The sequence below is a fragment of the Armigeres subalbatus genome, chromosome 1 (genome assembly GCF_024139115.2).
Source record: "Armigeres subalbatus isolate Guangzhou_Male chromosome 1, GZ_Asu_2, whole genome shotgun sequence".
Classification (NCBI taxonomy): domain Eukaryota; kingdom Metazoa; phylum Arthropoda; class Insecta; order Diptera; family Culicidae; genus Armigeres; species Armigeres subalbatus.
The window spans coordinates 166483119-166510447 of record NC_085139.1 but is presented as its reverse complement, the minus strand read 5'-3'; the positions used below and the strand labels follow the sequence as shown (position 1 = coordinate 166510447).

Sequence of the window (27329 nt, the reverse complement as noted above, 5' to 3'; positions counted from 1 at the left end):
CGTAAAAAAATGTAAAAAAACCACTAGGGAACATCCATAAAGTACGTCACGCAAAAATTGGCGATTTACGATCCCCCCTTCCCCCTTTGTCTCACTTTTTGTATTAAACCTGTAAAATTTTTGTATGAGTCGTCACGCTGTTCGGAACCCCCCTTCCCCCTAGGAGCGTGACGTACTTTGTGGATGGCCCCCTAGATTTTTTTCAGGGTAAACGCTTAGATTTCATAATCCACGTAAAAAATGTCACAGTGAGTCTAATGTCACAATAGATGAAGAAACCAAATACGATTCGATTTTGGCAATATAAATGTTCCAAACGTATTGCCTAAATCGAATGGGGTCTGTACTTCCATTATCAAAAAATTGCGGTCTTCCTGTTTTCTCTCATATTTTTGCAGATTTATAGCTGATTTGACTCATCGTATAATAAGAAAATACCCAACGAATCTTGTGCACTGCTTAGAGAACCACTGGAATAGAGCAAAACACGTACTTTGCATTCCCCAGCATCCACCCATTCAGAACCTATGGAGCCTACCACCGAACCAGCTGTGCATTTGGGTGTGTAAGTGCGTCCTAGTGTGGGGCCGTTCGTTGTTCGAAAGAGTGCGCACCGTGAGCACTGGTGTTGGTGTGACCTAGCTCCACAACCGCCCGTAGCCTAGTGAATTAGGAGTTCTGGAGCGCGCCCGAATGTCTGCACCAGGCGGTCGCATGTAAATCAGTTCGCTCGTGATCCTTGCCGCAGTTGGTCGTGTTTTTCTATGCAGGCCTGGTAGCTCGGTCGGTGGACGGCTCATCGTTGGTTTACCACACCTTTGGCACTTGGTGGCACTTAGTCCTTGGGATAGAGACACCTATATTATAGGAGCTGAAGAAAAAACTGTATGGTGTCTTCTTTGGGCAGGTCCAGAGACGTGCAGCTTTTTGACTACATTTAGGAAGAAAAGTGTGTTATAAGAAGGTTTATGGTTATTTAGCTAGCTTGCTGTTGAAGACTTCAACCAGGACAAAGTTACTGAACTCAGTGGAAGGATCGCGTGTGTTGGGCTCATTATTGTGTGGTATTAAAAATTGTTTAAACCTGGAGGAAAAACGCTACCAGATAATAGCAACTACTAGTGCACACGTTCGTATAGTGCTGGTTGCATGATTTCAGGCAAATCTTTTCCTTCTTTGCCAGAGTAGTCCGGTACAGTGAAGTATAGTGGCTAAGGTGAATAACATGGGGGATTATAATATCAAAAATAATAACTAAAAAAGTAGAAGAGTTTGCGAAGAAATTGGAAAATATAAAATTGAGCACGCAAGTGGTCAGTGGTGTTCTGCAGTGGTAAATTGTGGTTCGGTAGTCTGAAGTGACGTGACCGCCGTCATCGCTGCCACCGCCTTTACAGTGGCAAGTGAATGCGAGAAGAAGCACTCGGGGAGGAAATCCGTTTTCATGCAGAGTGTAAACGCTACAGCGAAAACTGAATAGCGAATTTTCTGGCGCAGCGAAGTGAAGTGTGCAGCGGAAGTGTGTGGTACAGTATTTGAATCGGGTGTGAAGAGAAAGAGCGCTCTTTAATGTAGGCGCAGTCACACAGATCTCTGGCAATTGTACCCAATAGGCTGGTTGAATGGTTTTCGGTGATTAGTGCAATTAGTCAACGAGATTTTCCCGTGCTCAACTGAATTGGTGTAATTATTAAATAAAATTAATTGGTAATAGCAGCAGCACCACCTGCGAGCGAGCTGAACGAAATGTCGGTGCCGGATTGTTCCACGATTAACTAAGGTAAGTGAGTGTCGGAGCTGCGGAGCTAAACATAAATTTGCAGTTGGGACTCGATATTGCAATGATATGTATCGTTTTAATTTACGATGAGCAGTTGAATACCGTTATGGTTGATTAATGATTCAGGAGTATGTAAAACAATTAGATATACATTTTCTACAGTGATCATTTGATCGAAAATCCATTTTAGGGGATTGATTTGGATTAAATAAACAGTTTGAACTAATCGTTAAAATTTAGAGTGCCCAATTTGATGAGCAAACCCCAATTTGATGAGTAAATTTGAATCGTAGGCTCACATAATTCAGTATATGTATTTCTTCTTCTTCTTCTTACTGGCATTACATCCCCACATTGGGACAGAGCCGCCTCTCAGCTTAGTGTTCATCAAGCACTTCCACAGTTATTAACTGCGAGGTTTCTAAGCCAGGTTACCATTTTTGCATTCGTATATCATGAGGCTAACACGATGATACTTTTATGCCCAGGGAAGTCGAGACAATTTCCAATCCGAAAATTGTCTAGACCGGCACCGGGAATCGAACCCAGCCATCCTCAGCATGGTCTTGCTTTGTAGCCGCGCGTCTTACCGCACGGCTAAGGAGGGCCCCAGTATATGTATATTTGTGTCAATTACCACCATTTCAATAAACTATTTCAGGATTGTTGCTGCAGTTCAAATGATCGTTTGTAATATTTATTTTTGTTTCCTGTGTAAAATCCAAATTGTGATAGAATATGTAATAAAAAAAATTGCAATATCTTCTACGGTTATAAAACATATTATGCTAAAGTTGACTGGGATCAAATTTTGGTTCGACCATGGACATTTGCTTAACTTCTCTGGACAAAACCTATGTCGTACAAGCCACAAGGTATACGAATGCAAAACAGATAGCTGTTTGAAATTTCATGTGATTGTATATAATTGCTTTGAAATAGTGTTCTTCCTGTTCATTTATTTCTGGGTTTGCAAAAGCGTCATCCACAGTCCACATTTTTGGTTCGCTTCGCAAAATTGAACCAATCCATACGAATGGTAACGAGGATGGGAAATGGTCGCATTAGCGAACTAAGTAACGGAGCGTAAAAAATATTATTTTAATTAAAACGTCACCGAGAAAAACCAATCAAATTCAATTAATAAGTTATTCATTGTTGTTAGAGGCGTAAAAGTCGCATTTGAGAGAAAAGTTGGATTCCAAAAGTATGTAAAGAATACATATCCATACTTGCTCTATGTTATTAGCTACATCAATACTTATACTCCGGGGCTCCAGTAGCCTTGCGAGTAAAGGCGTAGAATCGCCAATCTGGAGATGGCGAGTTCGATTCTCGGTCCGGTCTAATATGTTTTCGGGTTGGAAACATTGTCGACTCCCTGGGCATAGTGTATCCATTGTACTTTGCCACACAAAAGATACATATACTCATGCAATGGCGGGCATAGAACGGAATACTACGTTGAAAAGCAGGCGAAGTTCCAGTTGGAATGTAGAGCAAATGAAGAAGAAGAAGAATATCCATACTAAAACTTTCATTTGATTTTATTAGCTACGTGATTGGAAATTCATGAAAATTCGGCGATTTTGGCCATTGGCGTAACTAAGGAAAAAATCTAGGGGGACTACATTTTTTAAAAGTGTTTCTATTTTACAGGCATACCACGGAAAAGCTACTTTTTTCGCTTTGTTGACCTACCAGACAGCTCATTCAACACATTCATAGACGACTTGAATATCACAAGTGATGTTTATGGACGTTCAGCCCTCATGACACGAAAAAGCTATAAATGTCGTAGGATTCCAGAAAACAACAAAACGAAAAAAGCCTGTTGTGGCTTAGAAATCCTTCCAAAAGATCTTTAAGTTCTCTCTCATTTAATGGTTAGTTATCTCCCCTTGAAATACGTATCTGCAATTATAACAAAAAGGAATGGAATTAAATGGAAAATACTAAACTCGTCTTAGACGGTCAGATAAATTAGTTTCAAAGAGAGCATATATGTGCAATACTTATGCATAATAGCAAACAATTCTAGTGGGGTAATTTAATGCTTGGTGGGGCTAAAGCCCCCATAAAATTACGCCAATGATTTAGGCGATGATAAAAATATCTTGTCTCCTTTTGTTGCCACTACTTCATATGTACCACATTTTAGAGTACCATCAGGCAATTCGGAGAGCGCCAAGAAATGTTGCATATTTTCAAAATGTTTAATTTGAGGTAATTAGGGTAAATGATGTACCCTTACGGGGGCTCTTATTTTGAACCACCAAGAGTAATTTGAACTCAGTAGTCCAAAATATGAGCCGTCGAACTGGTGGTCCAAAATACCTCCCTCACCCTATATATGAGAAAAGTCAAATGGAGCACTGTTGCATTAAATCCGGGTGAATCCCAATTTTTGATCATTCGTTAGTACGGCTCCAGAATTATACCAGAATTCGTTGGAGTCAGTTGTCTCCGGAAAATGGATTGTGGCCGATTCGACCGGATTGAACCCAAGTGGCCCAGGAACCCTTAACATATCATTCTCATAATTGATTTGTGAATTCATGAAGTTTGAAGTGTCAAACGACCTGTTTTGACTTAAATTTGTAAATGGCCACTGTTAGCACCACCCTGAGTATCAGATGCAGCATCAAAGGTGGCTGAAATTAGTAGGTAGTTTCATCGAATGAAGAAGTAGTTGAATTCTAGGTAGGCGGAAATCATGAAGAGTCCGAACAGAGTAGAAATGTGTATACGTAAACAAACGATAAAGAAATAGACTGCAGTGAAGTTTGAGAAATTGTAATGATCGAATAGTTAATCGAGACCCGCTATTGAACTGATTAGTGAATTCAAGGAACTATATAATGTAAGTTTAATCAATTATTTTAAGTATAAAAACTAAATAATAAAATCTGTTTAGTTTAAAGCCGTTGCGCTAAAAACACTGCTCTGGAAATTTAGTTCAAACTGGTTCGAACAGCCACTTTTTCCGGGGACAACTGACCCCAACGGACTCTGGTATTTGGGATCCATCCGGAACGAATGCTACTTGTTGCGAAGGAATCGGTCAAGAAATGTGGTCTTTACATTAGTTTTAGTTTTCGAAAGACTTTAAAAACAGACAGAAACAAAAAGGTTAGCGTTAAGGACAAGCATAACACAATCCAAAACTAAATTCACTCACGTTTTCAGGGGCACACCAATCAATACGGAGGTAGCGGCAACTTTTGCTTTTTTTTTTTAATCTTTCGTTTATTTGGAAGGCTCATTTGCCGTGAAGCGTTACGGAGCTGAAATCAAGTTTAACAATACATTTCTTGATTCTTATACATAGTGTTAGTTTTAGGTAATCGAAATACTCGCGGTTTAGTCGAGGTTAGGGAATTCAATAATACGGTAGAAAAGGAAAGGATTTTAGGGTGCTTAAGTAATTGCGATGCTGATGTTCACAAAGTTGACATTCCTCGCATTTTTACATCTGTAACGGGACAAACAAACTTTTTTTGGGAGACAACGACGAGAGGAAGACATACCGAAGGGATTAACGACAGACATGGAAATGTACAACAAGACATTCGATATGGGGTACGACAGACAAGGGAATGGGCAGGCAATGATTACAGTTTTACATCAGCAACTTTCAAAAATTGGTGGACCAGGGACATGTACTCGAGATCAAGGCCCGACAACACTTCCCTAATAGGCTTTGGTTGTTTTCCTCGGACCCGGAGATGTTCAGTTAGTGCAGATCTGGGGCCACGATGCTCCTCGCACGCCCACACGACATGATCGATGTCCTGATAATCCTCGCCGCAAACACAGAGATTTCCTTCCGAGAGCCCCACTCTGAAAAGATGTGCCTTTAGAGTGTAGTGATTGGACATTAGACGACACATGGCTCGAATGAAGTCTCATCTCATATTCAATTTTGTTAATCATGGACTCTTCGACACCGGCGGGCGAATGAAATACAGCCATCAATCCAACTCCCCTTTTGTCCATTTCTGTTGGCAGCCCTTACTTTGCACCGTTCAATGTGGAAAAACGATCCATAAAAGAATGAAAAACGATCCATAAATAACATCTGAATGTTCCGCTACCATAAATCCATAAAATAGTTCGAGAGATTCCATAAAGAATATTTTTATGATCCATAAAACTTTGAAAAATGATCCATAAAAACTATAAATTGATCCATAAAATAAAATTTGCGCAATTTTTATCCTGATGATGATCCATAATTTCAGCCATATGATCCATAATTTTGGTCATATGATCCATAATTTTGATAATGTGATCCATAATTCTTGGAAAGAAGGCCAATGAAACTAAATTAATTGATCCACACATTTTATAAAATCTATGGATCATTTATCAAAATTTATGGATCATATCATCAAAACTATGGATCATTTTATGGATTTATGGATCAAATGGCCAGAATTATGGATCATATGACTAAAATTATTGATCATATTACTGAAATTATGGATCATCATCACGATAAAAAAAAATGCGCAAATTTGAAGTTTTATGGATCAAAATATAGTTTTTTATGGATCATTTGTCATATTTTCATGGGAAAATAGCAAGAATTGTATTGTTTTTCTTGACCATGTTAATGGAACATATTTCCCAATTAATTGCTAAATTTTAGCTTAGTTATGGATCGAAAAATTATTCTTTATGGAATCTCATTAACTATTTTATGGATTTATGGTAGCATTTTAAGGAACATTCAGATGTTATTTATGGATCGTTTTCCAGTTTTTTATGGATCCATCTTTATCGTTTATATGCAAAAGTATGTTTTGCCATTTCTGTTGCCAGCTGTTCAAGGTTTCCTGACGAACTAATGTGAAAAATTCATCGAAGGTGATTTTCCGATCGTAAATATCACCTTCCATAGCGCCCACCTTAGCCAAAGAGTCCGCTTTCTCATTTCCCGGGATCGAGCAATGAGAAGGGACCCAATCCATGGTGATTGTGTAAGACCGTTGTGATAAGGCACTCAAAGCTTTCCGTATCCCATTCAGAAGATACGCTGAGTGCTTAACCGGTTTCATTGACCGAACAGCCTCCAAGGAACTTAGACTGTCGGTGAAGATGAAAAAGTGGTCAGGAGGTAGGGATGCGATTTGCTCGAGTGAATAGTGTATAGCTGCTAGCTCAGCAGTATACACGGAACAAGGCTCTTTGAGCTTAAAATAGGCGCTATGAAAAACGTTGAAAACACCGAAACCAGTGGAGTCATCCATTTTTGACCCGTCTGTGAAAAAGCTTCTCTCCTCACTGGCGTGCCCGTATTTGCTTGCAAATAATGGAGGTATGGCATTCACACGAAGAAAGTCTGGTATTCCATGAACCCCATGTTTCATGGACAGATCAAAAGAAACAGAGGAACTGTAAGAGTCTAAGAAGTTAGCACGATTGGTATCTACCGAAGAAGGGCTTACCTCCAGCGTTATGTACCAGTGGTAAATACTCATGAATCGAGATTGAGGGTTTTGTTCGAGCAGCTTCTCGAAGTTGTCAATGACCAATGGATTGAGAACCTCACAGCGGAACCGGAACCGGAGCGATAATTCCGCGAAACGATCTGTTAGTGGCAGTCCTCCCGCAAGTACTTCCAAGCTCATCGTATGTGTCGAATTCACACACCCTAACGCGATACGGAGACAGCGGTACTGAATCCTTGAAGCTTCAGCATGTGTTTTTTAGCCGCTGACTGGAAGCAGAAACTACCGTATTTCGAGTCGAACCAGACCCCGAGGTATTTAGAAGACATGCTATGAGTGATTGTCTTACCCATCAGCTGAAGCGGGAATTTTGCCGGCTTTTTTTTTTGAAAATACAACCATCTCAGTTTTCTCCGGAGACAATTCGATACCCAGCTTCGTAGCCCAAGTGGACAAATTGTCCAGAGTATCTTGCAACGGTCCTTGCAGATCAACTCTGGTTGGCCCCGAAACGGATACAACACAATCATCTGCAAGCTGCCTTAACGAGCAATTTGGCATGAGACATTCATCAATGTCTCTGACGTAAAAATTGTAAAGAAGGGGGCTTAAACATGAGCCCTGGGGGAGACCCATGTAGCTAATTCGTGAAGTTGCCGAGTCACCATGAGAAAAACTCATACGCTTCTCTGACAGCAAATTGTACAAATAATTGTTTAAAATTGGTGAAAGTCCACACGAGTGGAGTTTGTCGGATAAGACATCAACGCAAACTGAATCAAAAGCCCCCTTAATGTCCAAAAACACTGAGCCCATTTGCTCTTTTTGGACGAAAGTAAGCTGAATTTCTGAAGAAAGCAACGCAAGACAGTCGTTCGTTCCCTTGCCCCTGCGGAAACCAAATTGTGTATCTGACAAAAAATTATTCGATTCAACCCATTTGTCTAGCCGGAAGAGAATCATCTTCTCCAACAACTTCCGAAGACATGACAGCATTGCGATGGGGCGATACGAATTATAATCCGTCGCGGGTTTTCCGGGCTTTTGGATGGCTGCTATCACCCTCACTTGTCTCCAATCATCCGGAACAATATTGCACTCCAGAAACTGGTTGAACAGGCTCAATAATCGCCTCTTCGCGACGTCTGGGAGATTTTTGAGCAAGTTGAACCAGATTCTATCCATCTCTGGAGCGAAATTGTTACATGAAAGGAGAGCAAGCGAGAATTAAATCATCGAAAAGGGGCGATCAATATCATCCCTGTCAGCAAAAGCATCACGTAGCTCTTGCCTCACCGGTACCGAATCCGGACAAACTTTCTTTGCGAAGTCGAGTATCCACCGCGACGAGCTTTCACGATCTTCGTTTACGGACGACGCGTTGCGCATTCTTCTCCCGACGGTCCACAGAGTTTTCATTGAAGTCTCGCGCGATAAACCTTCAACAAAAGTGCGCCAATATCCGCGCTTCTTCACTTTGACCAGTTTCTTGAACTGGATTTCGAGCGCGGTGTATCGTTTGTGAAGAACGATCGCCCCGTGTTTCCGAAATTCTTTGAACGTGGCGGATTTCTCGCGATAAAGTTGCGTACACTCGATGTCCCACCACGGACTGTAGGGTTTCCTACGAACCGAAGCTCCTGGCACTGACCGACGTTGTGCCTGAAGAGCGCTTTCAAGAATCAACTGCGATAGAAACTTGTACTCTTCCCGCGGGGAAGTGCTTCTATCAACTGTATGCCATCGCTGATGGCCTCCGCATATTTTCCCCAATCGATGTGCTTCGTAAGGTCATATGAAAGGTCGACAGCAACAGATTGATTACGTCCATTGGAAATCGAGACTTCGATCGGCAAATGGTCACTACCATGGGGATCTTGGACCACCTTCCAAGAACAGTCCAACGATAATGAGCTCGAACAAATGGAAAGATCTAGACGGCTATCTCTTGCTGGAGGAGCCACTCGTATAACTTCTCCTGTATTCAAAATTAACATATTGAAGTCGTCGCAGAGGTCGTATATCTTTGATGAACGGTTGTCGTCGTATAGTTCCCCCAGCCTACTCCGTGGGAGTTAAAATCTCCCAGGAGCAACCGTGGCTCGGGCATAACCGAGCAGATGTGCGAGAGATCGACTAAGATTGAGAGAGATTGACTAAGGTAGCCATCGAAGGATACAAATGACTCGAGGAGGGGCATTTTCGAAGCCAGCTGCTTCAGGAGAGGAGTCAGAATAGGAAGAACAGTTTTGACCATGTTCTTCACGGGGTCGGAAGCATCAAAGAAGTTGAGGATGAGCTCAACTATGCCAGAAATTGTGAACATTGGAGAGCTCGGGAGTTCTTCTGCTCGCTCTGTATGCTCTCTTTCTGGCTGAGAAATCGCAAAAAATGGGGCATCTGGGATTTTAGATGTTCCCGGAAGCGGTGGAAACTCTCGATCATCCCGATGTGAAACCACAAAAGTTGAACGTTTTTGAGTATTTCCACCCGCTTTGAATTTGACCAACCTCGGAGTCAGAGCTACCTTGATCGTCCAAAGGAAGAGACGAGTAGATGGTGTCAGAAACGAGTGGAGGAGCGGCCTTCCTCAACATTTCGGCGTAACTTCGCCGAGAACGCTGCTGAAGAGACCGCTTCTGGTGTATTCGCTGCTGTATGTACGTTGGGCAAGCTTCAAGAGCATGTGGAGGGCTTTCGTTACAATAGACACAGATCAGTGCCGTCTTGCACGCGCCCTCCACATGCTTCTCGCCGCATGATGCACAGCGAGGTTTATTGCAGCAGTACTGAGCGGTGTGGCCCAGCTGCTTGCAATTAACACAATTCATCACCTTCGGTACATACAGCCGAACAGGTAGACGAAGTTTGCCAATCACTACGTAGTCAGGCAGTGCGGACCCGGAAAAGTGACGCAGAAAGAGTCAGACGGGAATAACTCCGCTGCTCTCCCTCCTGCGACACCGAGTACATTTGTTTGCAATCCAGTATCGCAACAGGAGGCAAAGAAACGTTCTTGAAATGACCGAAACCTTGTTTCAAATCGTCGCATGTCATACTTCCCTCCGTCACCACCCCCGCGATCTCACACACTGCTGACGGTAAATACACCCTATATTCGAGAGTGAAAAGCTCACAGGTGGCAATCTCGTTGGCCTGTTTGCGATCACTGACCGTGACACGGAGTTTACTGGACCCAACCATGTCAAAGGTCGTGACAGACGAAAATCGCTTTTCCAGATCTTTGCTAATCAGGCTGATATTCAAACGTTTGCCTTTGGGTCGAAAGAAAACAACATACAGCCCACTAGAGTCGTGAGGGTAGACCTTGGGACGGGGGCTCGTAGAGGAAATTTTAGCGTTGCTGGTGCCCATTTCGTTTTGGTTTGGAACACCCGAATGCAACGAAACATCTGAAATGGAATACGAAGTACCCCCGCCAACTTCGCCTTCGCGCATTCCGGACACAAAATGCGCCGCTGCAGCGAGGCACAATCTATTTTAAAACTAAACAATTATCACAAGGGCAGAAAAAAAAACACACACACACAAACAAAATAATGATTTGGGACAGAGGGGAAGACGAGTAAAAAAGAAAGAAAAAAACTATTCCAATAAGATGGAGAAGGGAACAATGAGAGGGAGCTGAATTAAATACTTGCGTTCACACTGCTGTGTTGCCGGCTAACAGTTCTGGCAGCACAAACTAGCTCGATGGACACTCGCCGGTGGTGCGGTCGAAGCGAACCACGCTGTTGTTGGTGTTCTCGCCGCACCCAACACTGCAACTGGGTGGATGGATGGTGGCAGGACGGCACCGTCTGTGTTGGTGGAGACGCACGATGGATGATGACTGTCGCCGTGGGACAATGATGCCTGGGCCTGCGATGGACGCCGAATAAACTCAAAGTTTTGCGTAGTTGCAATACCAACGAAATGGCTACTTAACTGCTACAGCTAAGCACCACTTCCACTCAAGCACTATGCTTCAAAACACTTTCGGAAGAAAACCACTACCTGTACTTCAGGAAAAAAACCGAATGAGAAGCAGACCGTACGCGGACTTACAACCGTCTCGCACGGATGCTCGACGTGGAATGACTTTTGCTTTTATTATTTCAGCTTTGCTGCGTCGGAATAATGAAAATGACAGATATGCGATGCTTTCATATTGAGTCGTGTTCCCTTGAAAACGCGAGTCAATTTAGTTTTGGCTTCCGAGATGCTTGTCCTTAATAGTAACCTACAGAACCTGGGAAGCACGTACTGTTTGGTGTGACTCAGAGCAGGTCTAATAGATCCGTTTGCCTATTGAGCGGTTCCATGCCAAATAAGTAAATGACAATACTTTGGGCGAAGCTATGCAGACATACTAAGGGGGTGATTCAAATATGACGTCCATTACTTTTTGAGATTTGTAGACGGTGACGGTGTAGGTGGTGACAACACATACAAATAATATTAAGGAAAAGTAACTTTGGACGGATTTTTGCAGAGTATATTTATGTCATTCAACAATACTTTTCAATCTCTGATGATTCTATATGAAATATTGAATCTAAATGCTTCTGAACAGAGCCGAATCTAGCAAGGCAAAAATATTTGCAAATATATATATTTTTTTCTTCCTAAGCAATGGAGGGGGAATCTGCTCAACAGACATTCTGGGTTGTCCAGGAAGTGCGGGGTTAGGGACCACCTCCAACAGCAAACGAGGGAGGCAGGACTACATCCCCGACCCGCTAAACCGTTTCCATGGGGGCAGCAGGGACCATGTCCAAGGGCTTGACGACCCCTCCCCAGCTGTCTGTGAGTCAGGGAGAACTGCCTAGGGCGTGGTGGGATTTAGCAGTGGGCTCTGCTAAAATCCCTCCCAAAAAACCACAAGTGCCCGTAAGCAGACTCTATCAAAGCGACTGTGTGCCGCTTCAAAAGCACAAGCCCAGAGAGTGCCACTGGCACATCAGGGTTGATATCAGTAAGACCCTGATTATGGCATACTGGTTGCGTGTACTGGTTTCGTATTTGGATATTGTTATATTGTGAAGTGAGGGCTGGCAGTCTGACATTCTACTCTCTTAGTAGGGTCGGGTGACACTGACTCGAAACGGCGAGTGGGCTAATGGCTAGGCTGTCTTCCGTCCCATAAAACCGTGGCGGGCCTTGTAGCACGCTGCCCAATCCTGCCATCCAGTTTTGCCTACTGGGTGGGAGTAGGCTCAGATGCCCTTTCTGACTTGCGCTGATCTGGCTCTGAACACGCAAGTGTCAATCATCGCATGGCCTCTCCTGCTTGCCGCAAGGCAGGCATAGATAACCATGGGATCACTGAAGGCGACTACTCCAGTAGGATTCGGCGGCAGCCGCAAGGGGGACCCATAAGAAATGAGTACTGAACGAAACCTATCTTTGGAGTTGGAGGTGACGGACCCCTTTGCCAAAAGGGCCTAGCGAGGTCCCCTATTAAAGAGGGGGCAAGTGGAGTGACGGCTGCTGCTATTGGCAGCACCGAAGAGTCTCCAGCGGTGGTGGGGAGTAGCCCTGCCTGCATCGCCTGACGAGCCACTACCCGGGATACGGGTGGTGGCCGAGCAACTCGATGAGATCATCGAGTTCGTAAGCGGCAGGCAGAACACTAACAAGGAGCTCAAGCAGAGCCTGTTGGTGCTCCGGCGAGCTGTTCGTGTCGCAAGACAAGAACAGGTCGCTTACATCAGGCGTGTAGCGGAAGCAGAGAGGATAGCCAAAGGTACGCAGACCAAAGCCCTCTCCTCCCCTAGCGGTGTTACTGCGGCGATAGAGGCGACCGCCCTTACGGCCAGTGAGGGCAAGAAAACGCCAAGTAAGAAGCGACCCAAACGCGCTACCATTAAGGCGAAGCGTCGCCTGGATGGTGCACCGGAGCCTGAAGGGCGTATGCCCAAGAAGGCGAAAGGCACTAGACAGGCACAAGTTGCTGAGCCACAAGCTGGCCCCAGCCAGCCATCGGTACCCGCCGAAGGGGATGCGAATCCTTGGCAACTGGTCAGTAGGGGGCGGAAGTCGAACACCCTCGACCAATGAAGAAAGTGAGAGACAGAGGCGAGGCCTTGTTGGTGAAAACCGACAAGGACAAATACGCCGATGTCCTTAAATCGCTGCGAGCGGCCGATAGCCTATCGGCCCTGGGCCAGGACGTGCGCAGCGTTAGACGTACCAAGAACGGTGAAATGATCTTGGTACTGAAGCGTGGCGCGCAATCCAGCGGGGCGGCTTACAAAAAGCTTGCCCAGGAGGTCTTGGGTGACGGCGCTCAGGTTAGGTCGTTGGGTGCGGAAGTGACCCTCCAGTGTAAGCAGCTGGATGAGGTCACGACCGCGGAAGACGTCGTCTCTGCCGTCAAAGAGCAGTGCGGCACAGAGGTTGAGCGGTCCTCTGTACGTCTAAGAGGGGATTCTTTGGTACGCAGGTAGCCTATCTCAGACTACCGGTGGCTGACGCCAAAAGGTCATCGAGAAAAAGCTGAAGATCGGCTGGTCAGTATGCCCAGTAAGCGTGCTCCAGCCACCTTCAGTGGACAGGTGCTACCGGTGCCTTGAGTCCGGGCACAAGTCTTATGACTGCAAGGGCCCAGACCGAAGCAAGATGTGTCGTCGCTGCGGCGAGGAGGGACACAAAGCACAGGAATGCGACAAGGCACCTAGGTGCCTTATCTGCGCCAGTAAGAAGCAGGCCCGGAACCATGCTATGGGCGGGCCTGCGTGTCCCTTCGGAGAAGCCAATCGGAAAAAGCCGTGCAAGTAACACAGCTGAATCTGAATCACTGTGCACCTGCCCAGCAGCTGCTGTGGCAGGCGGTCTCAGAGTCGAGGATCGATGTCGTCCTCCTGTCCGACCTGTACAACGTCCCTGCCGGCAACGGCAACTGGGTGGCGGACGGGTCTGGGTCGGCGGCAATTTGCACAACGGGCAGGTACCCCGTTCAAGAGGTTGTACACTCCTCCGCGGAGGGTGTCGCGATAGCCAAGATCAACAGGGGTGTTCTATTGCAGCTGCTACGCCCCACCAAGGTGGCCAATGGAACAGTTCAACCAGATGATCGACAGGCTATCGGCCGACCTAGTAGAGTCGGAGCCCGTTCGTTATAGCGGGAGACTTTAATGCTTGGGCAGTGGAATGGGGCAGCCGCTGCACCAATCAGAGGGACAAGCGTTACTCGAGGCACTTGCAAAACTCGACGCAGTGCTTGTCAATGACGGAGCCAGTAGCACATTCCGTAGGAATGGGGTCGAGTCATGGATAGATGTAACGTTTGTCAGCCCTAGTCTGGTCTCGGACCTGGACTGGAGGGTAGACGAGGGCTACACCCATAGTGATCACCTAGCAATTCGCTTCAAGATCAATTATGGTGTGCAGCGTCCGAGGGCGGGTGATCCCTGTCAGGTCCGTGGGTGGAAGACCACTCACTTCGACAGCGAAGTTTTCACCGCGGCCCTGGGACTGGAGGCCAACACCGACAGTCTAAGCGGGGATGCGCTGATAGCTGTCTTATCACGCGCGTGCGACGCTACTATGCCGAGGAAAGCCCTGCCAAGAAATGGCAGACGCCCGGTATACTGGTGGAGTGCCGAAATTGCAGCCCTACGATCAGCCTGCCTCACGGCTAGACGTAGCACGCAACGAGCCCGCACCGAGGAGGAAAGAGCGGTCTGCCGGGAAGTGTTTCAAGCTGCGAGACTGGCCCTTAACAAGGCCATCAAGAGCAGCAAGAGAGCGTGCTTCGACAACCTGTGCGAGGGTGCCAATGCGAATCCGTGGGGTGACGCCTATAGGATCGTGATGGCCAAGACCAAAGGGGGCTCTTCACCCCCCGAACGGTCACCGGACCGGTTGGCGAGGATTATCGAAGTACTCTTCCGTCCCGAGCCACAAGTCCCTGGCCTCCTCCTGCGCTGCAAGGCGCTGGAGTGTGGCCGAAATGGTGGCTCCGGTGACGAACGAAGAGTTACTCGCAGTGGCTAACACCCTTGCGATGAACAAAGCTCCAGGCCCGATGGAGTTCCAAACAGTGCACTTATAGGCGGCGATCATAGCGAACCCGAACATGTTCAGGCTAGCTATGCAGAGATGCCTGGATGAGTGTTGTTTCCCTGAGAGATGGAAAAGGCAGAAGTTGGTACTGCTGCCGAAAAGAGGAAGCCTCCGGGTGACCCATCATCGGCGTACAGACCAATTTGCCTGATCGACACGACGGGTAAACTGCTCGAGAGGATCATCCTCAACAGGCTCACCCCGTATGCAGAGGGTACGGATGGCCTGTCGAGTAACCAGTTTGGTTTTCGGAAGGGTAGTCCACGGTGGACGCTATCAATTCAGTCCTCAAGACTGCAGAGGTAGCGATCCAACGGAAAAGGCGAGAAATTCGATACTGTGCGTTGGTGACACTGGACGTGAAGAACGCATTCAACAGCGCAAGCTGGGATGCCATCGCGCTCTCGTTACACCGGCTTAGCCTGCCGGTGGGGCTGTACCGGATCTTGGAATGCTACTTCCAGAACCGTGTGCTGCTATACGAGACCGATGCCGGTCAGAAAAGTGTTCCTATTACCGCAGGAGTCCCGCAAGGGTCAATCCTGGGTCCGGTACTATGGAACCTGATGTATGACGGGGTTCTGAAGCTAAAGTTCCTTCCTGGTGTGAAGATCGTCGGCTTTGCTGACGATGTAACCCTAGAGGTCTACGGGGAGTCAATCCCGAAGTAGAGCTAACCGCAGAACACGCGATCAGCACTGTGGCGGACTGGATGAGTGCGAGAGGCCTTGAGCTCGCTCAACATAAGACGGAGGTGGTTATCGTCAGCAACCGTAAGTCGGCACAACATGCAGTTGTACACGTGGGAGACGTCGCGATCACTTCAAAGCGGAGTCTGAAGATTCTTGGGGTCATCATAGACGACAAGCTTACCTTCGGTAGCCATGTCGAATATGCGTGCAAGAAGGCTTCGACTGCTGTGGCGGCATTATCGAGGATGATGTCCAACAGCTCCAAGGTGTGCGCCAGTAGACGTAGGCTACTGGCAGGCGTTGCCGCATCTATTCTTAGGTACGGCGGCCCGTCCTGGGCAAAAAGCACTGGGGGTAACTAGTTACCTGCAGAAACTGGAGAGCACCTACCGCTTGATGTGTCTCAGGGTGATATCGGCCTACCGCACGGTATCGCGCGACGCATCCTGCGTGATAGCGAGTATGATGCCAGTCGGGCTGGTCATCCGGGAGGACGAGGAGTGTTTTGACCTACGTGGCACCAGAGGAGCCCGCGAGCGTACCAGGGTGACTTCGGTTTGCCAGATGGCAGCGCGAGTGGGATAACTCCTCGAAAGGTAGGTGGACCCACCGGCTGATTCCTAACATATCAAGCTGGGTGGGGAGACCCCATGGGGAGGTTCACTTCCATCTGACACAATTCCTGTCAGGCCATGGCTGTTTCCGACAGTACCACCACAGGTTTGGACACGCGGAGGTCCCCGTCTGCCCTGACTGCCCAGGTGTTGACGAAACTGCAGAGCACATACTGTTCGTATGTCCTCGTTTCGACGTCGAAAGAAGAGCAATGCTAGACGTTTGCGGCCGGGACACAACTCCGGATAATCTTATCCAAAGGATGTGTCAAGCGGTGGAGAAGTGGAACGCAGTCTCGACTGCAACCACTCAGATTGCCTGCAGCTTGCAGAGAATCTGGCGCGCCGAGCAACAATCGACAAGCATGACTAACTTATGATTGGTAAGTTAGAGCGAAAGTGCCGAACGCGAAGAAGTGTGAATGGTCTGCCCATGCAGAGGTAATGGCGCAGCGGGTGGCAACCGAGATCGTCACCTCGAAGCATGGCAGAAGGGTGAATGAATAGGTGTATGTATGGACTGCACACGCCGCGCTGGGAGTAGCGCAGGAATGTTGGTTCCTACGACTATACCCCGTGGCGTGGCAGAGGAGTGTGGGGAGCATCCAAGTCAGTCTCACATGGTACGAAAGGAATGAGTTGAGTCGTGTTGAGCTAGTCTCATATGGCATGAATGAGGTGAGTCAGACTCACATGGTATGTCAGAAGTGGGAACCTAAGCTGAAGAGTCCCACAAAGGGATGCCAGAGGGAGTGTTAGGTCGAATGACTCGAGTAGTATGTGTCAGCGCGAACTGAATGAAAGAGGTGAGCAGTCTCACATGCTAATTTTGATAAAGGTGGGCATAGAATTAGTCCCGCACGGCATGAGAAGGGTGGGCACAAAGTTAGTCCTGCACGGCATGAGAAGGGTGGGCACACAAGTCAGACCCATAGGAGCGTTAATGTGTGTGCAAGCATGGAGCGTATGAGCATGAATCAAGGGTTTGGGTGGGCATACAAGTTAGACCCACATGGCATGAGAAGGGTGGGCACACAAGTTAGACCCGCACGGCATGACAGAGGTGCAACAGAGTATGTAGGGTGTGTTTGAGGGTGCGATAGAGCGAGCACCCAAGTCAGTCTCGCGATGGGACGAGTGCCTGTGTGAGCGATAATGAGCGAAGTACGCTTAGTACTGCCGTCCCCCAGAAGTAGTACTGCGAGGTAGTTCCTGGGGAAACGATGGTGGAGCCAAGGAGTTTAGTCGGTATTACCGGTATGGTCGAGTCCGACACTCCAGTACACTTCCGTGTGGTAGTTTGGCAACTACAATGCACGTGTACTGGGTTAGTGTGTAAATGCATTCTCCCTTGTAAAAAAAAAAAAAAAAAAAAAAAAAAACCGTTTCCATTGCCGCCAAGCCCATAGTCCCTTCGGTACAACCAGAAAGTAATGCTTCAAAGGGGGGCCAGTGCACAACGCACCCACGAGGTTAGCTGCGTGTCCTTGCAGCACCGAACATCGTGACTATCGTGCCAGCGCGTTGCCGGCTTTCCAGGTGGCCTTACCACGCCCTATGTCCTCGGAAGGTGGGAAGGGTTGACTTCACGCCTGCTTCCCTTTGCACGACTGGTATCAAGAATGATGATGCCGCGTGTACCCCAAATTGACCTCTCTGCGATAGCGTCTGTTCGCCAACACACAGAGGGACTTGCCGACGCGGTGCCTACGCCTGCCCCAGCCTTGACGAGGACCCCTTTCCGTCCTCGGGCTCGGAACCCGCCCGGTTGACCGATGCCGCGAAAGCGACGATACCATGTTGTTCTTCGCGCTGCCACTTGTTCGATAAAAGGATCGAGTTCGACCACAGAGCATGACCACCGGTATGACCCATGAAGCCGACTCCGATCCCTTGGACCCCCTCTTATTTGCGCCTGAACTAGCCATCCTTGAGTCCACGGGCCACCTTCTGTGTAGCTCCGAGACGATTTGGGCGATAGCCGATAAAACGGCGTTCCAGCCAACTTCATATTTACACATCCTCCGAACTAGGTTGTCCGGGGTAGTGTCCAGACCACATGTGGCAAGCATGTAGTCACGCATTGCGCGAAAATGTGAGCACACGAACAACACGTGTTCCGCCGTTTCCTCTAAACCTGCGCACACCAAACACTCGGGCGAGGCCGAGCAAGCCAGCTGCGTTACCTGCACTGTGATTTTGCAGTACGCTTAAACGCCGGGCACATCAAACCCCCCATGGGGTGCTTGTAACACGTGCTCTTGTGCTCTTGTAACACGTGTCGCTTCGAGTGCATGTTTGAGTGAAATACGTTGGTTTTGGTATCTTTGAATCAGTGTCGTATAATTAATTATTTCACCAACGCTACTTCCTATACATTCCTATACATTACATTCCGATATCGATATCAGAAGTCTCTTGTATAAATGTGTGTCAAATTCATTTTCCACTCATCATCATGTATTAGATGGAAATATTATTGGTTTCAATTAACGTGGCGTTATTATTGGTTTTAAATAAGAAATAAACACTGAATCGTGTACACAAAGACTGGCCTTAAGTCGTACATAACAGTTTACATTATGCACATTATTCGGTGATTCAACCGTACGAATCATTTTAACACTCAAACATGCTGTTGTATATTGTACAACATTACGAAAAAATCTCTATCATGGTACACAGCATGAACGATCCTGCATTAGTGTTTCAGGATAAAATCATGATTGTGCATATGCAAGCACTCGGAATATTCGAGAAACGGGTGCTGAGAACCATCTTTGGCGGTGTATAAAAAGACGGTGTGTAGCGGCGAACAATGAACCACGAGCAAGCCCAGCTCTACGGCGAACCCAGTATCCAGAAGGTAGCTAAAGCCGGAAGGGTACGATGGGCAGGGCATGTTGCAAGAATTCCGTACAACTATCCTGCAAAGATGGTGTTCGCTACCGATCCGGCAGATACGAGACGGCATGGAGCACAGCGAGCGAGGTGGGCAGACCAAGTGTAAAACGACTTGGCCTGCGTGGGGCGCATTCGAGGCTGGAGAGATGCGGTATCGAACCGTGAGTTAACGTCGTTGCCGACCGGACTTTGCGAATTTCCTTCGACGTTCCCATCGGTGTCAGCATTTTGGAGTTGGCAACATCGAGGCGCATCAGCAGAACCAGGCGAACGATATCGAGGGCGATCATCAAACCTGTACCTACCGAGCCAGTGCAGACTTAGCATACTTGTCATGTAGTTAAGTTAAGGATAATAAATCAGTTGGTTGTGTACAGTGAAGGTAGTGAGACTATTATTTTTTTAAACAGAACTCCGTGTTCTCGAATTATTAACTCGTGTATTGTGGCGTCAAATTATTGATTCAGTGGTTTCTGTTTAGATGTAAGCTAAATAAATGAATGAATGTACTTATGCATATTGCATATTAGTGGTAGAGTTTTGTGTAGAAATTAGAGTCTGTAGGTCGGCTATCTGAATCGCTAACTTAGCCTTGAGCTGAATTTGTTGAAAACATGGGCCAATCTGACCCTTATTTGGCCAAGTGTCACCCCCGATGACGGTACTCACATCATAGTTTTCATTTGTTTTGTTCTCAATACTATGGCTTTTCAATTTTAACCAATTTTGTAATTTCGACCTTTTGTCCCTTCGACTTTTTGTCCCGTCGACCTTTTGTCCATTCGACCTTTTGTCCCGTCGACCTTTTGTCCCTTCGACCTTTTGTCCATTCGACCTTTTGTCCTTCGACCTTTTGTCTGTCGACCTTTTGTCCCTCGACCTTTTGTCATAGATTCTCTTACCGGTAGGAATTCAATATAAAATTACTGATTTGCACAGAATATTCACCAATATTGATAGTAGAGCATTTAGTATATGATTATTCAATTAAAGATTCGCAGACATATGCATAACTAGGTAAGTTTTCTATTAATCCACGTTTGACCACTCACCCGGTGACACCCGGTCACTTCAATGTCATAGCAATTTTCTCGCAGGCGATAGATGCGCACGCTGGCCTAATGGGGTAGGCCAAAAGTCCCCCGGGATACGCCAACTCTCAGTTGGTTTACTGCTCCACGCGCTGAACGTCCAGAATCGCCAACTTCGCCACTGGGCGCTCGTAGACTCCGGAAATAGTTTTAACGGTTGCTGATCTAGTTTGGCCATCCCGGTTGGGAGTCGTAGATATAACCCTTTCTTTCGGCCAGCAGTTCCGAGGAGATCCAGGGTCTGCAATGACCACAATGTCCCCGACAACGATGGGTTTGGTTGGTTGAAACCACTTAGATCGACGGGTAATCTCCGGAAGGTAATCCGAAACCCAACGTTTCCAGTACAGATTTGCCAGGATCTGAGATGTACATAAATTCTGCTTCAAGGCACGACCGGTGTTATCTATGTCTGTGAGCGGTTTAGACCCGTTCGATGAACCGACCAAAAAATGGTTCGGAGTGAGTGCTACGATCGTCATCTACTGGAACGTGTGTGAGTGGTCGGGAATTCTTTACATTTTCGATCTCCGTCAGTAGATTCCGCAATACTTCATCGGACAGATTCTTGGTGGTGCAGATACTCAGCATGTTCTTCTTGACGGTTCGTATCAACCGCTCTCAACTGCCACCCATGTGTGGAGCCATGGGAGGGTTAAAGACCCATTCGGTCTCGGTGGTTGTAAACTCCCTCATAATTTCACTTTGGTTGACGATCGCATCTAGTTTATGCAGCTCTTTGTTAGCGCCAACAAAGTTTGTACCTCGGTCACTGTAAATCTTGCAAGGTTGACCGCGGAGCTCGTTTTTGGCGGAGCTCGTTTATGACTGTTTCATGGTTTTGGTGGTGATAGTTATCGTGGTAGTGGTGTATTATTAAGGTGGTTATATGGTGCCTTCTTGGAAGGATGATGGGATTCTTTGCATCTTCGGAGGCATACTGGCACGCAGCGATTCGCGTTTTCATTCGCATAATTCCCCGCTCGTCTATCCACGGAGATAGTGTGTAGAGCGTACTGGATTTTGAAACCGCCTTTGTAAGAGTTTCAGCCTGGTGAACTTGGAGTATGCGGTGCTCTTCCGGATATCCTTCCTGTTGGACAATGCGTAACAGAAGCGCTTCGGCTGCGCTAAGCTCTTGACTGGTTAGTATTCCACGTTTAAACTCTTTCTTCTTCGACTGATGACGACAATTCTTGATGAAACTGTGCACTAGGGCCGTAACTCGTTGAAGCCTCATCCAATTAGAGAAATTTTGGACCCAAATCACCGGAGCCGGAGAGGTGTGGTGGACTAGCAAACTTGTCAGCAGTTCAGTATTCGTTGAATCGATACGCTTACAAAAAAAACCGGCCATTTATCCACGTCTTCATATAAAAATCTGGGACCTCGAAACCATCTGCTTTCATTGGATAGATCGGGCAGCCCGTGCCATTTGGTAGCATCATCTGCTACGTTCATCTTGCTTGGTACGTAGCGCCAATCACAAGGTTCTGTAGATTCCAAGATTTCTGTCACGCGAAAACCTACAAACTGACTGTAGCGTCGATGGTCCGAGTTAATCCAGCATAAAACATCTCTTGAGTCGGACCAGTAGAACCTTTTTATTTTCCGTACGGATAGGGAATCGAATACTGTTTTGGATAGTCGTGTTCCTATGACTGCTGCCTGTAATTCAAGTCTTGGAATAGACGTCAGCTTTAGAGGAGCTACCCTAGCTTTGCCTAAAATAAGTGAACAGTAGATTTTCTCGTTCTTCTGTATTCTTAAGTAACAAACAGCCGCCATTCCGCTTTTTCCAGCATCTACAAAGGTGTGGAGTTGAATACCGTCGACTTCTTTGATTGAGTTTTTAGGCCAGAAGCATCTTGGTATTTGGAGTTCTTCCACCAAGGGCAGGAAGCTCAGCCATTTTTGCCATTTCACGAATACATCATTATCGACTTCGTCGTCCCAAGAGATGCCGGATCGCCAGACTTGTTTAAGCAATGCTTTTAGAAAGGAAAGAAAGTGGGCAATGAGTCCAAGCGGATCAAATATAGTCATCAGCACGCGTAGCACTTCTCGCCAGTGTTGGTAAAAACTCAAAATCTCAAAACTCATGGATGATTTAAATCAAGCGTGAGTTGAAACGCACCCAACTCAGCACCTAAAAACTCATGGATGAGTTGAATCATCCATTTGAATCATCGTAGGTTTTCTTTTGTTCTCCTTCTTTAAAAACAGTGAATTGACGTTTGTCGCATACAATATTAGACACTCTTTCATGTATAAGCAATAAATTGCCCCCAAATTGATTTCAAATGCATTTCTAAACCAAAATGATTTTTTAGCAAATGAGTGAAATGATGCGTTTCAGCATGAAAAATTCAAGCGTGATGCATTCCTTTAAAATCGCAGACGATTTCGTTCGCACGGGAGCGCTCATTGATTGAGATTTATGAGTGATTTCACCAACACTGCTTCTCGCTTTGTAGGACGACGGCTACCTTCAAGTAGAGCGCTGTCATAGCAGTCCCAACCGATCCTAAAAGTAAATGCGTCAGTTGTCGTATTCCACCACATGCCAAGAACCTTCTCGGTAGCTAATTCTGCTGACAGGTTTAGACTTTTCTCTTCTTCCACGTTCTGGTCTTGCAGTGTAGCTACAACCTTCTTGGAATTACTGGTCCAGCTCCGGATTTCGGAAATGATGAACACAGATTATACGTTTTTATAGGTAGAATATAATATTACTACGACGAAAATTTTCTTTTATGTATAAATTAGTGGTTCAATAATGTAATATATTTTTATATAATACTAGCTGTATGTACCCGGCCTTGCTCGGAGTTGCCAGTTTGATTCGAAGTTTTTTCACAAAAGGATAATTGTGTTTTCTTATCGATACTTCATCATTTGATTAAAAGAAGGCAGATTTTATTTGAAACCATTGACTGTTTTTGAAAATGGGATCAAACCCAAAATCGCTTTATTCCGGGCAAACGTCTATTTCTAAAGAAGGAAAAACATACACCGATGCCTTATTCCGGAAAAACGTCTATTTTTAAAGAAATGATCACATTTACCGTCCAGAAGGAAACACTTTAATCATTGCTTTTCTCTGGGCAAACCATGATTTCGATGAAGTGTTGAGTTGATCGATCCTGTCATCTTCGCCTTCTTAAGAAAAAGAATGTTTGTTCCAAATTTGGTTGAAATCGGGCAAGGGTACAGAAGTTATGCTGGAACATTGGATCATTGCATACCTTGCTTTTATTTATTAATCTTGAATCATTATCATATAATTATCATACCTTTTAAAATTTGGAATAAAGGTTACTCGATTATGGATCACTATGCAATTTGATCATTCATAATCATCAATCATTAATCATATCGATCGTTAATCATTAACCATACACATAGTGTGTCAACATTTAATCGCGATCGGTAATCGTTAATCATAATCCAACGGTTTTTCATTATTCATAATCGTTAATTATTGTCAAAAATGAATTTAATCATTAATCATTATCAGTCATCATTTTCAAAAATTATAATTCATTAATCATAATCTTTAATCATAGAGTTGAATGATTTAATCATTTAATCTGCTTAGAATTGGTCCTGGGGGTCAGGAGTTACACTGAATTGCCCGTTTTCTAAAGACAACCGCTTTCCCTTTACCCTTCCTCTTTTCTCAACGGCCATTTCACCCCTTTGTTATCTTCTCCTAGGGATAGAAAATGTGTGTACCAAATTTGGTTGAAATCGGTACAGGGGTTCAGAAGTTACACTAAATTGCCCGTTTTCTGAACAATACCCTCCTTCAGACCCCTACCCCCTTATCCAAATTTCCCTCCCGTACGATCGGCTCCTCATAGTGAATATATGTACAAAATTTGATTGAAATCGGTCCTGGGGGTTGGAAGTTACACTGAGTTGCTCGTTTTCCAAAGACAACACCTCCCCTTTTTCCCAATGACCATCCCACCACCACCAAGATAACAATTTCCTTATGATGTAGAATGTGTGTACCAAATTTGGTTGAAATCGGTACAGGAGTTCATAATTTACTTTGAATTGTCCGTTTTCTAAACAAAACCCCTCCCTCCAGACTCCTCCCCCTTTCCCAAATCCTCCCATATGATTACCTCCTCGTAGTGAATATGTGTACAAAATTTGGTTGAAATCGGTCCTGGGAGTTGAAAGTTACACAGAATTGTTCGTTTTCTGAACAAAACCCCTCCCACCACCCCTCCCCTTTTCTACATGACCATCCCACCCCTTTGTTAACTTCCTGAGGATAGAGAATGTCTGTACCAAATTTGGTTGAAATCGGCCAAGTGGTTCAGAAGTAGTTAGCGAACATACATACATAGATTGGTTTTTATATATATAGATTTGATCCAATGCTCCGCGATCATGCTTTTATGAACCTCTGCTTTACTTTTAGAAGTAGTGAAAATTAACAATATAAGACAGAGATTTACTCACGTTTAGTTCCCTCTTATAATTTCGTGGTGAGCTATAGCAATTCTAGGGATAGTCCTAATAATAAATTATGGAAATAATTACGCAATTCGAAGATATTCTCAAAGCTTATTCCTTACCGGTTTTGATGAACAATAGGCTCTTGGAAGAGCTTGACACAAAACAATCGCGGTTCAGTTCAGGTGCCTCCTATATAAACACGCATGTTTTAGGATCTATTTTAATTATTTGCATGTTATTAGTCTTACCGGTAGGAATTCAATATAAAATTACTGGTTTGCACAGAATATTCACCAAATATAATATTGATAGTATAGCATTTAGTATATGATTATTCAATTTAAGATTCGCAGACATATGCATAACTAGGTACGTTTTCTATTAATCCACGTTTGACCACTCACCCGGTGACAGGTGGAATACCTGTCACTTCAATGTCATAGCAATTTTCTCGCAGGGTTGCGAGCAATGTTGATCTACGGCGATAGATGCGCGCGCTGGCCTAATGGGGTGTGCCAACACTAGACTTCTTGCTACCCTCATTCGCCTGGGCCTTCTTTTCGGCCTTTGACGTCTTCGGTTTCCTTTTGTTCTTGACCAGGGTCCAGGAGGCGTCATTCCCCTCTATTTCCCTGGTCTGGTGCGGCTGAGAGCTCTCAGCCTGCCGTAACCCCTTACCACCGTCTTTCCTGGGTGGACGAACCTTTCCAGGTCCTTCCTCCCCCGGTTTTGGAGGTACCTGGCCGGGGTTCAGCTTCCCAGCCCCACTACCCTTGTTCGGGGTAGTAACCCTCCGCGTTTTGGAGCGGCCCCCAGGGAACTCATCCCCTGGAGACTGTCTCCCCCGTTTTTGTCACCCCCGACGTGCCCGCAAATACTTGAGCCTCAGTCTGGGTAGACTTTGGCACCACCATCTTCGCTGGCACGCCCTCGGTCGATTCGACCTTGCCCGAGTCCGCGAATCCTTGAGCCTCAGTCTGGGTAGACCTCGACTCCACGGATTTCACGGGTTTACACTTGGCCGTCCCGACCGCCCTCTCCAGCTTGGCGTCCAGCATCGACTTTCGAAGTTTCAGCAAGCTCCTCTTGAGTTCCTCACTGATATTATGCTGCGATGACGCAAAGTCAATGATGGCATCTAGCTGTTTCGTCGCCACGTCGAAGGCCGAAAGCCCATCGCGTTTGCGGTTCATCGCCTTCACAAACTATGGGCCGTCTATAACCTCTACCGGCGGAACCTGGGAGATGATTAAGTGACCCACGCTGGCACTGCGCACTGAGCTGCCGACTATTGCCTCTGGCCTCCTAGGCGGAGACCTGAACAACCCACCTCTTGCGAAGGGGTTGTCGCCTACACTACTACCATTAATTGAAGAATTGACTTGGTTTTCCATTTTGGTCCCACGAGTTGCTCGGGAAAAGAGGTCCACCACGCCAGAGCCCAGCATGACGCGGTAAGGGACAAGTACTGTGGAGGGTGCCCAGGTACCCCACAGGCTCCATTAAAGGCCTAGCTCGTTATTTCACCCCCTGGCCATGCATCCCCTCGGCACGGGTCGCTTAACGCCTTGGGATTAGGGGTTAGGGACGATGGTCCCGTTGGTCGCACCCACTCACTCTAGCTGATGTCAGAAGGACAACAGTGCCCAGGCTGCACTACCAGCTAAGTACGCAACCCTTAGCTGGTGGTCAATTGTCATCGGTAGACCCGTGGAGGCGTGAGATTGGAACTTGTGAGGACCAGAGCTGTGTAGGTCGCTCCTTCCCAGATGTCAACTCACCATTTCGCAGCCTTCATGTCTGTTTGTCCGTGTGTATGTATGTGTATATGTGTTGTGTGTATGTGTGTATGTGTGTGCACAAAAGCTAAGAAAAATATTAGACAACTTTTCATATAGTAATCTTTAACCGATTTTCTCGCAACAAGTCTTATTCGATAGGGGACAAAGCCTTACTATTGAATTTCATAATGATCGATCGCTGCGTTTGAAAGTTGTAATGAAAATGGTACATCGAACCATATAAGCCCCACATAAGGTTGGTGTCTTGACTAAATGCGAGAAATGCAGCATCGCTACTTGGTGAATTAAAATGGGTTTTTCAACTTTACTAACATTTTAAGATAAGGTGCTTGGCTTTTACTCAAATCGTAAACTGCTTACAAACATATACTATACCGACGCGGCATCTCACCCGGATTTACCTTATAGAAATATGGTTTCTTCAGCAATGTTGCCCAAATTAAA

General features: G+C 46.0%; 1 protein-coding gene across 1 annotated transcript in view; it reads left to right on the top strand.

Annotated features, from left to right (window-relative positions):
- The first annotated feature begins 810 nt into the window (after positions 1 to 810).
- LOC134205491 (acetylcholine receptor subunit alpha-like) overlaps positions 811 to 27329 on the top strand; it is a 710869-nt gene continuing 684350 nt past the window's right edge. Inside the window, exon 1 of the mRNA XM_062680771.1 lies at positions 811 to 1780. The gene's annotated coding sequence lies outside the window, so the exon portion shown is untranslated. The remainder of the gene's footprint in view (positions 1781 to 27329) is intronic.